The sequence below is a fragment of the Hemiscyllium ocellatum genome, chromosome 2, assembly GCF_020745735.1.
Source record: "Hemiscyllium ocellatum isolate sHemOce1 chromosome 2, sHemOce1.pat.X.cur, whole genome shotgun sequence".
In the NCBI taxonomy this organism is placed as follows: Eukaryota; Metazoa; Chordata; class Chondrichthyes; order Orectolobiformes; family Hemiscylliidae; genus Hemiscyllium; species Hemiscyllium ocellatum.
Window position 1 is genome coordinate 46,431,048 of NC_083402.1, and position 12,493 is coordinate 46,443,540.

The window sequence follows — 12,493 nt, forward strand, 5'->3', positions numbered from 1 at the left end:
GCACACTCAAGGAATTAACAGGTTGCTCAACAAGCTTTATTCTTGCACATCTGTACAATCTTAATTCCAGCATATAGTCTAATCCATATGGAGAGCTACCCCTGTTGTGCAAGAAGGGCACTGGTGCCATTCACTGGCAAAAACAGTATTGCTAGCTATGATCCAGATATTTCCTGTAGATTCAATATTGTCTCTTTTGTGGCAATTCTGGAGGTGTTTCTTTTTTCATGAGAATGAAACCATTATCAACACACAGTAAAATTAAAAATCTAAGTAAACAGAACTTTCAACCTGTCCCTAAACACATGTAGCTGTCATGGTACCTTACTCTCGACATTCTGATATGATTTGACATGCACCACCTGCAGAGTTCCAATATCAATTTCAGTTTATTTTCTTACACAGTAATAAAATGACTCTTTGATACCCTATCACTGACTTAATAACTAGAGGCTATAAATTTGATAACTCACCAAAAGAACAAAATAAGTTCAGATTTTAACTTCCCACTGGAAACATTAGTGGAATCAAAATTCACAATGTTTTTTTTAAAAGAAAGTTGGACAATTTTTCGAAAGAGTACATAAGTGGTCTATGTGCATAGAAACATCAGATGAATGGCACATGCACAATTGGCAAAATGCACTCTTTTTGTATTCCACCTTTGCCTTCCCTATTCTTAGTACTGAATCTATTTTATACCTTAACATTTTGTGATGTAGAATTCATTCCTCATTGAAAATATAGGTCAAATTTTGTGGCACAGGTATATTTTTTTTTAACTGTCTAATATTTATTTTATAAACATAGTTTAACAAGGATAAATACAATGTCTTTTCACCAATTGTATTTTCTCTCTGGGAAAAGAATTGAAAAGGGCTATGTGGGAACACGGATATTGAAGAATTGTGAAGAATTAACAATGCTGTGGAAGTGCCAGTGTCACACTGGGATGGATAAAGTCAGAAGTCACACAACACCAGATATAGTCCAACAGGTTTATTTGAAATCACAAGCTTTCAGAGCTCCTTCATCTGATGAAAGTGCAGCACTCCAAAAGCTTGTGATTTCAACTAAACCTGAAGAATGAACAAACCAAGCAGTATTTTCACTGCCTAATTTTTTTTTTATTTAAACAGCAGGTAAAGACTATTACTATGTATAATTTCTAAATTATCTCATTTTAAAAATTATCCCATGGGCATCTTTGATATAGATAATTATTTGCAATTAATGTTAGAAAAACTGATGAAAATAACATAACGAGTACTTTCTACTGGACATGAGATGTTCTATCTGCAAAGTAAAACGTTATGTTTAACATTTCAAATCCAATCAACCTTTTAATCTATCCTCGGGTATGTTCAGCTAAAGGGAATCTGAATTTGATAAACTGTTTCTGTTGGAAATGATTAAAGTCAATTGTGAACATGTTTGCCTTGTGTTGTCATAAACTTTGTTTTAAAGGGGTGTGATGTCTGCAAAAAGACTGTTTGTCAAATATTTAATAATTTGTTTAAACATGCATGATACAATATTGTCAATTATATCTAAACACAGATTTTTTAGTTTGTTTTTGCAACATTAATGTATTACAATAGCACACAGCTTTTAAATCTTGCCCTCTCCAAACCAAAACAAATTGACAAAGAATTTGATGTAGAGATTCGACAGGCTTCACTCATAACCCATGATGCTCTTAAAGTCATAACTGGAAAGCACATAAACATTTCCATAAAGAAGTGCATGCAAAATAAATTATTTAAACTTGGGTCCTGAATATGTGGCCGAATCCATTTTCTTGTTTCCCAAACAACCTACCATTTCACTCAACACCTGCTAAGCGAGCACGTCACAATGTGGCACTAACCAACAAGAAGGCTGCTCTACTTACTTACCTGATTGTGAGGTGGGGAGGAACAGGAGGACTTGTCCTGACCTCACATTAAATGAGTTCAAGCCTCATCCTAGATTCAGTGAAATGAAACCTGAGGCCATAGTACCAGGATTTGACAAAAATGGGAGTCTCTAAAATTTCTCGGTTTGCAAATTGAAAGTATTGGTTCTAAAAACATTTTGGTGGCGTTCTCACAATTGTAAATGTGGATCAGTAAATTTGTTAAGATGATTTCCCACAGACTTTTACTGATTCCAGCTGACATAGGTATTCTGTTATTCCAATTTTAAATTGTTCTTTTTTTATAATGATATCTAATCTCAAATCTTTTGCGGAGAGAGAATCAGACATTTATTTTAAACGATAATAAAAACATCAAATTCTAGAGAAACTGAGTAGGTCTGGCAGCATCTGTGGAGAGAAAAACAGAGCTAGTATTCTGAGTTCGGTATAATTCTTCTTCAGAAATTATTTTTCTGGGCTATTTTTCAGATTTCCAGCATCTGCAGTATTTTGCTTTGATTTGTGTGTATTATCAACCTGCCACTTGCGGGCGACACGGTGGCACAGTGGTTAGCACTGTTGCCTCACAGCGCCAGAGACCTGGGTTCAATTCCCGACTCAGGCGACTGACTGTGTGGAGTTTGCACATTCTCCCCGTGTCTGCGTGGGTTTCCTCCGGGTGCTCCGGTTTCCTCCCACAGTCCAAAGATGCGCAGGCCAGGTGAATTGCCCGTAGTGTTAGGTAAAGGGGTAAATGTAGGGGTATGGGTGGGTTGCACTTCGGCGGGTCAGTGTGGACTTGTTGGGCCGAAGGGCCTGTTTCCACACTGTAAGTAATCAAATCTAATATAATTCGTTCAGAAACCATTTGTTTTTTATTAGTCAGTGGCACAACCTAAATGACAGTTTCACATTCAGGTGGACAGCTTACCCTGCTGTTTGAATACACAATTAAGTCTAACAGAAGGCAAATGCAGTCTTACATACAATCAAAGATTATGTAACATTTGCAAGACAATACTATTAATCTCAACCCACATTTAATCTTAAATGTTATAAAGCGACACTATATACAAATAATTGTGTGTCTTAGCCTGCCATATTCCATGTTTTGAACTATTCTTCTGGATTTGTTCTCCAGCACAGTTGGATTACAGATGTTTTCAGTAGAAAGTTCAGCTGTGATGACATCATGGAGTTCAGTTCCAGCTGTATCATTATGAAGGAGTGAAATTCAATCAGGAAAATGTGAGCTTACAACGGCACTCTCAATATCTCCAAAGGGGTGGTGGGGGTTGTGGAAAGTTTTCTTGAAGGGGGGAGGGGTGGGAAGTGCATTCTGTACAAAATGTATTTTCTGAAGCTGAATATTACACACTGACATTTTCAGACCAATGCTAGGTGTTGATTTACTTTCTTCATGGCAAAACTTGATATAACGATGGGGAAGAAATTTCTGCTGAAAATACTTCGTAGACAGATTCCAGTTATCGATAACCCTGTTTCTATTTTCTGCATGTAGCTTAAATGGGAAAGGATGTCTGAAATGTTCAAGTTTGAATGTCCTTTGAAATGCTGACAGAGGTTTTATAAATCTCACACAAAGCTCTTTTTGTAACTAAACTGGTAACACGTTGTGGCATTCACTGAACACTTCATTTGTTTTGGTTTCTTCAAATGAAGGTTACTTGCTTTCATGCTCGGCATATGAGAACCCTTGTAAGATCAAAACAAAATCTGAAAGAAACTTCAAAGGTCCTGACTTGTCTCTGCTGCAGGAAGTACTTGATCCAAGAGCTTCCTTACTCAGCTTCGCCATCACATCTCATCAGAAGGACATGATGGTGATGACCAGGTGCACTGGAACTGTTTTCTTTTAAAATCTAGCAGAACATTACTCACATGCACACAAGCGCAACCATGCTAGAATTGGCCAGTGACCTGGTTCACCATGGTTACACATTAAACTTCATTGCTCTTTAAAGCAAACAAGACTTTTGATAAGCTATATTATCTACCCACTTCTTTAACATAAATGCAAACCAAACAGACCTACAATAATGATGTGAATGTCGATAATTAACAGGCACAATATTTCTATTTAACCAACATGGCTCATGTTGCTCCTTGCCAAGAGGAATGAGGGCTAACAATGTCATATTAATTAGGTAACAGTTAATTAAATGTACATTTGTTGGCTGAGAAGTGCCATCCTCAATTTTAGATGCATTCCCATTTTCGGTGGAAATTTGGGGAACAGTGAAACCGTAATTGCAATCGTGAGTTTATCATTAACAGTCCAATGCTGCTCCACCCATTGTGATTTTCCAGTCAGCCTCAGAGTTGTGAACATAGCCCAGTCCATCACGCAAGCCAATCATCCATCCATTGACTTCATCTAATTTTCTCACTGCCTAAGGAAAGCAACCAACATAATCAAAGCCTCCACTCACTCCAGTTATACTCTTTCCACCCTCTTCTGTCAGGGAGAAGATATACAAGTTTGAATACACGTACAAATAGAGTCAGAAACATTTTCTTCCCCACTGTTATCAAACTTTCCAATGGATCTCTCAAAAGTTAATTCTGATCTCTATCTCTCTGCACTTTCTCTGTGGCTGTAACACTGTATTCTGCTAGTCTAATGCACTATGTATGATGCAATCTGCCTCTACAGCATGCAAAATGACTCTTTTCACTGTATCTCAATTCATGTGACAACAATAAATCAATCAATCAGTTTAGTTAGGCAGCATTCCAAATAGTCAAAGCCTCAAGATGGCAAGAACATGTGGCTGAATTCTTCCAATGCCTGGCATTGGTGGATTAATTGGGAATATATGACAAACTTAAAACAATGGAATTTTCATATTGGGGAAACAAAATTCTACAACCATGCTTTAAAGGTTCAAATGGAAATCTTACAATTATGCGGTGAGAGGCCGATTTGCATGTATTTACATGTTATTCACACCTAATCTCAATTCATAATATACAGTTTCCCTTTCTTCTTTACTCCATATAGAAACTAGATAACAACAATTCCTGACGTAACAGTGAGATCCAGTTTGATCCTCCAGGCACCCATCTGGATTAGTAGTCTCCAACATCTCATAGGGAATAACCACACGTACACTGGCCCCAATCCATGGAGATTGCAGTTGGACATATATTAGCCTCACCATGTCATGGCACATTTCCCACCTCTTAGAATATAGTTGTCCTTTTCAATGATGCATTTTGAAGCACACGAGTAACTCTCATTAGCATGTTGCTGACAGGACACTTTCTGCACAGGGACAAGCATTGATACCATGGATTGGACAGGGGTCTTTGCTTGCTTTCTTAATGCTAACTCACTTTGCTACTTAGATACTGACAGAGTCTCTTCCTTACCTTGCGTTTTTGCACTTTCCCCACTCACTCAGAACTTAAAGACTCACATGATTAACCTTGCTGTTTAGTGCTGACACAAAACCAAGAAATTTGTCATGATTGTCAGTGATCATCAGTCAAGGATATGCACATTTTCTGTACAGTAGTGCAATATGTCAATGTCACACCTGTAGCATGTGCCAGCAGATAATGCAGTAAACACACTGCATGCACTTCAGCCAAATGGCTCTATCTCAAAGTTAAAACGGAGTAGTCCTTTGTCAAGTCTAAGTAGACTCTCATCAGTCAGTGAAGGATACTCTGTGTTGCATGACTCTTGTAACTGCAGTACAATGATAATCAAACAGACAAATGAGGATATATAAAATACGCTTGTTGCACCTGACACTAGCTACAGTGCTTTATCATGGTGACAGTGATGTTCTTTCTGCTCAATTTCCCTACTTTCTTCCTCAAATGATTGCTACTACTCTCCCAGTTCTCAAAATCCATCTCATCCTCTCATTGCTTACTTCAGGTGTACAGAGCTGTTAGAATCAAGCTAGACAAGCTACCTGTTATTGGGAAAAAAATCACATTTATGAATGTGAGCTTGTGTTTGCAATCAAATGTCTCAGTGTTCCAGTTGCACAGCATTTACTGTGAAGAGTAGCTCCTGGCTGGCAGCCATTGGTCTACTGCAAGCTTGGGTTTCAAACTTGGTGCCAGTGCCAGGAATCTGGGTGATAACGGCAGTAACAAATACTCCTGTCATTACTGAGCACACAGCGGTACGACCAGGACACCATAGAGGCATGGTACATACATAATGAGGCAGGCTAAGGAGAATGGTGTGAGATAGCTTGCTACCCCTCACAGAGAGGAACCCTACTTGAAATTCCACAAAATTAATCTTTATCTGACTTTTGATAAAATATAGCCAGTTCTATGTGAAATAACCTTCAGTTGTTTATTCATTCTCAGGATGAGACGTCACTGACATTTATTGCTCATCCCAGAGAGCAGTTAAGCGTCAACCACATTACTGTGGGATTGGCGTCACATGTAGGCCAAACCAGGTAAGGATGGAGGTTTCCCTCCCTCAAGGACATTAGTGAACCAGAGGTGTTTTTTCCAATTCAACGATTGATAATAGATTCATGGTCACCATTAGACTTTTAATTCCAGATTTTTTTTATTAAATTCAAATTCCACTATCTGGGTCACCCTGGGGAGCCTTGCCGAACAAAGAGACCTTGGAGTGCACATTTATGGTTCCTTGAAAGTGGAATCACAGGAAGACAGGATAGTGAAGAAGGCATTTAGTATGCATGCCTTTATTGGCCCATGCATTGACTTGGGGGAGGTCGTTTTGCTGCTGTACAGGACATTAGTAAGGCCACTTTTGGAATACTGCATTCCATTCTGGTCTCCCCACTATAGGAAAGATGTTGTAAAACTTTAAAACATTCGGAAAAGATTTACAAAGGTGTTGCCAGGGTTGGAAGGTTTGAGTTAGTGAGAGGTACTGAATTGCCTGGGGTTGTTTTCCCAGGAGCAAAGGAAACTGAGGGGTGACCTTATCGAAGGTTATAAAATCATGAGTGGCATGGATAAAGTGAGTAGTCAAGGTATTTTCCCCAGGGTAGGGCAGTCCAAAACTAGAGGGCATAGGTTTAAGGTGAGAGGGGACAGATTTAAAAGAGACCTAAGGGGTAACTTTTTCGCACAGAAGGTGGTACATGTATAGGATGAGCTACCAGAGGACATGAGGGAGGCTGGTACAATTACGACATTTAAAAGACATCTGGATGGGTATATGAAAAGGAGTAGTTTAGAGGGATATGGGCCAAGTGCTGCCAAATGGGACTAGATTAATTTAGGATATCTGGTCGACATGGACGAGTTGGACCGCAGGGTCTGTTTCCATACTGCACAACTCTATGACTTGATGACTTTATTTGCTGTAGTGGCTTCAAACTAATGTCCCCAGAACATTACCTGGGTCTCTGGATTATACAACTAGGCATTGGCTCTCCTCAACTTTCTCTTATTCATTCATGGGATGAGGCCACCACTGACTGGGCCAGCATTTATTGCCCATCCCTAGATTCCCTTGAAAAGGTGGTAGTGAGCTCTCTTCTGGAACCACTGCCATCCATATAATGTAAGAAGACCCCAAATACCATTAGGAAGGTATTCCTAATTTCCAAGATTTTAACCCAGTGATACTGAACAAACAATGATCCATTTCCAAGTCAGGATGTTGAGTAGCTTGAAAAGCAACTTGCACAGGTAGTTTTCTCATATATCTGCTACCCTTGTCCTTCTGAATGATAGTGACCATGGATTTGGAAGTTGCTAGTACTGAGCAACAGTGATAGAATGAGTAAATGCTTGTGTATGTGGTGCCAATTGAGCAGGTTGAGTTGCACTGAATGGTGTCAGGTTTCAAATCTAGTCAATTGGGGATTATTGCATCACACTCCTGATTTACGCCTTGTAAATGGAGAGTCAGGAAGTGAGCTACTTTCAGCAGGATATCTAGCCTCGAACCTGCCCTTGTAACCACAATATTTATATAGCTGGTCCAGTTCAGTTTCTGGTCAATTGTAACCCCCCAGGATATTAATGGTGGGGAATTCAGTGATGATAAAACCATTGAGTATCAAGGGATGATTATTAGATTCTCTCTCATTCGAGCTGGTCATTGACTAGCACTTGAGTGGAACAAATATTACTCGTCACTTGTCAACCCAACTCTGGAAATTGTCCAGGTCTTGTGTTTTTTTAGATGTAGACTGCTTCAGTCTCTGAAGATTGTGCAAGCATTGGCAAACATCCCCACCTTTGACCTTATAATCAAAGGAAAATCATTGATGAGGAAGCTGAAGATGGTTGGACCTAGGACACTACCCTGAGAAACACCTGCAGAAATGTCCTGGAGCTGAGATGACTGACCTCCAACAAAAGCCTTTGTGTCAAGTATGACTCCAACAAGTGGATTGTTTCTTCCTGATTCCTATTGGCTCTTGTTTTGCTAAGGTTGCTTGGTGTCACATTTGGATACACATAGCTTTGATGTCAAGGGCAGTCATTCACACCTTCCCTCTGTTATTCAGCTGTTTGTCCATGTTTGAACCAAGGCTGTAATGAGGTCAGGAGCTGAGTACATCTGGCAGAACTCAAATGGGCATCACACTGCAGGCTATTGCTGAGCAGGTGCTGCTTGATAGGCACTGTTGATGATATCTTCCATCATTTTATTAATGATCAACAGTAGATTGATGATGCATTAATTAACTAGGTTGATTTTCTCTTTTTTGGGTACAGGACATACCTGGGACATTTTTCAAATGGTCATGTAGTTGGTGTTACAGTTGTACTTGAACAAATCAGCTTGGGACATGGCCAGTTTTGGAACATGTTGCCAGAATGTTGTCAGGGTCCATAGCCTTTGCAGGATCCAGTGCTTTAGTCATTTATTAATATATCATGGAGTGAATCGAATTGGCCAAAGACTGATGTCTGCCCCACCAGGATTGTTTTGAATTTCTTAATATCGTGTAGAGGGAATCCATTTGGCTGACAATTGGCGTCTGTGAAGCTGGAGACTCTGGAGGAGGTGAAGATAGATCATCCACTCGGCACTTCTGGATGAAGATTTCCTGCCTTACCTTGTTCACTGATACGTTGGGCTCTTCCATCATCGAGGTTGGGGATATTTGTGGATCCGCCTCCTCTAATGATTGCTGGACCAAATGAAGTAGGACTACTGAGCAAATCTAGAGGAGACTGTGGAATTGCTTAATTTTGTCTATCACTTGCTGTTTATGCTGTTTGGCACAGCAATTCTGTTTTGTTTCTTCACCAGGTCAACATTAAATTTTTGGTATTCTGGAGGAGCACGACATAGTAACCAGCAAGACGTTTCCTGGCCAGTGTTTGACCTGATGCCATGAGATTCCTCAGGCCCAGACACAATGTTGAAGACTCCCAGGGCAACTTCTTCCTGATTGTATACCACTCTGCTGCCATCACCTTTGGATCTGTCCTGTCAGTGGGACAGGAATTTCACAGAGATTATGACGGTGTTGCCTGGGACATTAGTACATTTCCATGAGTATGTCCATGTCAGGCTGTTGCTTGACTAGTCTGAGAAACAGCTCTCACCCCGAGAGGCATGTAAGGAGGATTTTGCAGAGTCAACAGAGTTGAGTTTTTGATTGTTGTTTTTGATGCCTGGTCTATACCAGGTGGCCTGTCCCATTTCATTCCTTTTTTGAGGCTTTTTAGTAGTCAGATAGAATCAGGGCAATATTAGCCAATATACTTCAAATGCCAATTTCAATTTCCTTCCCAAATGAGCAACACTGAAACCAGATTGTTCTTAAAATGACAATTGACCATGTTTTCATGACCGCCATTAGACTTTTAATTCCAGATTATTTTGTTTTAATTGAAATAAGGACTGGACTTATGCACTTAATGGTAAGGCCCTTGTGAATGTTGCTGAACGAAGAGACCTTGGTGTGCAGGTTCATAGTCCCTTCAAAGCAGAGTCTAACGTAGATAGGATAATGAAGAAGGTGCTTGGTATGCTTTCCTTTATTGGTCAGAGCATTGAGTATGGGAGTTGGGAGGTCATGTTGTGGCTGAACAGGGCATTGTTTGAATTGAATTGAATTGAATTTATTGTCATGCGTACCGAGGCAGAGTGAAAATCTTTGCCTTGCAAGCAATACAGGCAGATCACAGAGTTAAGTAGCATAGATAGTAAATAATAGATAAACAGCAGCAAAAACAGAATCACAGGTACAGGCAAATGTTGAGAGTTTGTGAGTCCATTCAAAAGTAGGGTAGAAATTGTTTCGAAACCAGCTGGTGCATGTGTTCAGGCTTCTGCACCTTCTCCCTGATGGTAGAGGTTATAGAAAAACAATGCCAGGGTGGGATGGATCTTTGAGAATGCTGGCGGCCTTTCCTTGACAGCGGGCCTGGTAGATGGATTCTATAGATGGGAGGTTAGCCTTTATGATTGTCCGGGCCAAGTTCACCACTCTCTGTAACCGACTCTGATCTTGATTAGTACAGTTGCCATACCAGGCAGTGATATATCCAGACAGAATGCTCTGGATGGCGCACAAATAAAAGTTGGCAAGGGTATTCACCATCATACCGAATTTCCTCAGCTGCTTGAGGAAGAAGACACATTGTTGGGCCTTTGTAACCAGTGCGTCCATATGAAGAGTCCAAGAAAGCTTGTTGTGAATGACCACTCCCAGGAGCTTGTTATTTCTCCACTCATTCCACCTCTGTGCAGTTAATGTGTAGGTGGCATGAGTAACATCCTGCAAAATTCCTTGGTTTTGTCAGCATTGAGAGCTAGGTTGTTCTCAGTGCACCATTTTTTCCAGGTCTTCCACATCTCGTCTGCCGTCTGTTGCGTCGCCATCTGAGATTTGACCGACTATGGTGGTGTCATCAGTGAACTTGTAAATGGCATTAGTCTAGTATTTGGTGACGCAGTCATGGGTACACAGCGAGTACAGTAGGGGGCTGAGTATGTACCCCTGCAGGGCTCCAGTGTTGAGTGTTAGTGAGGTTGAAATATTATCCCCAATCTTCACTGATTGTGGCCTGTGGGTCAGAAAACTGAGGATCCAGTTGCAGAGAGTGGGCCTTAGTCTGAGATCACTAAGTTTAGTAATCAGTCTCGAGGGGATAATAGTGTTGAAGGCTGAACTGTAGTCAATGAGAGGGATTCTTACGTAGCTATTCTTGGTGTCAAACTGTTTGAGGGAGGAGTGAAGGGCAAGTGATATGGCGTCTGACATGGATCTGTTGGTCTGATGGGCAAATTGGGGTGGGTCAAGAGTAGTGGGGGAGGCTGGAGTTGATTAATGCCATGACCAGCCTTTCAAAGCACTTCATGACCACCGAAGTTAGGGCCACTGGGTGGTGGTCATTGGAACATGCTGCATGAGCCTTCTTAGGCACAGGGATAATGCTGGCCCTCTTGAAGCAGGCAGGGACAGTAGCCTGCTGCAGGGAGAGGTTGAAGTTGTCTGAGAAGACCTCTGCCAGTTGATCTGTGCATGCCCTGAGTGCACAGCCTGGTACTCGGTCTGGTCCCATCGCTTTCCTTGGATTCACACAAGTTAGTCACATTGTTTGGCGCACTTCTGGAATATTGTGTGTGATTCTGGTCTCCCTCCTCCCGGAAGCATGTTGTGAAACTTGAAAGGGTTTAGAAAAGATTTACAAGGATGTTGCCAGGGTTAGAGGGTTTGAGCTATAGGGAGGGGCTGTTTTTCCTGGAGCGTCGGATATTGAGTGGTAGCCTTATAGAGGCTTATAGAATCATGACAGCCATAGATTGGATACATAGACAAGGTCTTTTCCCTGGGGTGGGGTGTCCAGAACTAGAGGGCATAGGTTTAGGGTGAGAGAGAAAAGATTTAAAAGGGACTTAAGGAGCAACGTTTTCACGCAAAGGGTGATGCATGTATGGAATGAGTTGCGAGAGAAAATGGTGGAAGTTGGTACAATTACAACATTTAAAAGGTACCTGGATGAATAGGAAGGGATTAGAGGGATATGGGCCAAATGCGACGAGATTAGTTTAGGATATCTGGTCTGCATGGACGAGTTGGATTGAGGGGTCTGCTTCTGTGCTGTACATCTCTATGACTACGACTAGATGGCATTTTCTGCAGTGCTGGGATTTGAACCCACATCCACAGAGCATTATCTGGGTCTCTGTGTAACTTGTCAAGTGACAGTACCACTATGCCATTGTTTCCCAATATATCCTTGTAAAGGACAGTAAATTGCTCACTCACAGTAAAGAATCAGAAATAGTCAGAATTAACTTCCTACAAGTGGGAAGCAGGTTTTCCTGAAGAAAAACAGTCCATATGTACTTTTTAAATTCCAGGGTGGGGGATCTTGCTTTCCCAGCTTCCTGCTGATAATCCTTCAATAATCCAATCAAGCTCACCACCTCTACCTCCCCAGCACCAGAACTTCACCTCATGTCCAGTCTACTATTTTAATATCATACGACAGGCCTGTGTTTCAATTATAATCCTAATTAATTAGTTAATTAAGAGCAGATTTTAAAGTGTTCCAAGCCATTTAATAACATACAGCTATCGTTCAGTCCATTCAAAGTTCAAAATCAACTTTAATCTTTATTCAAAGATGCTCCAGGGA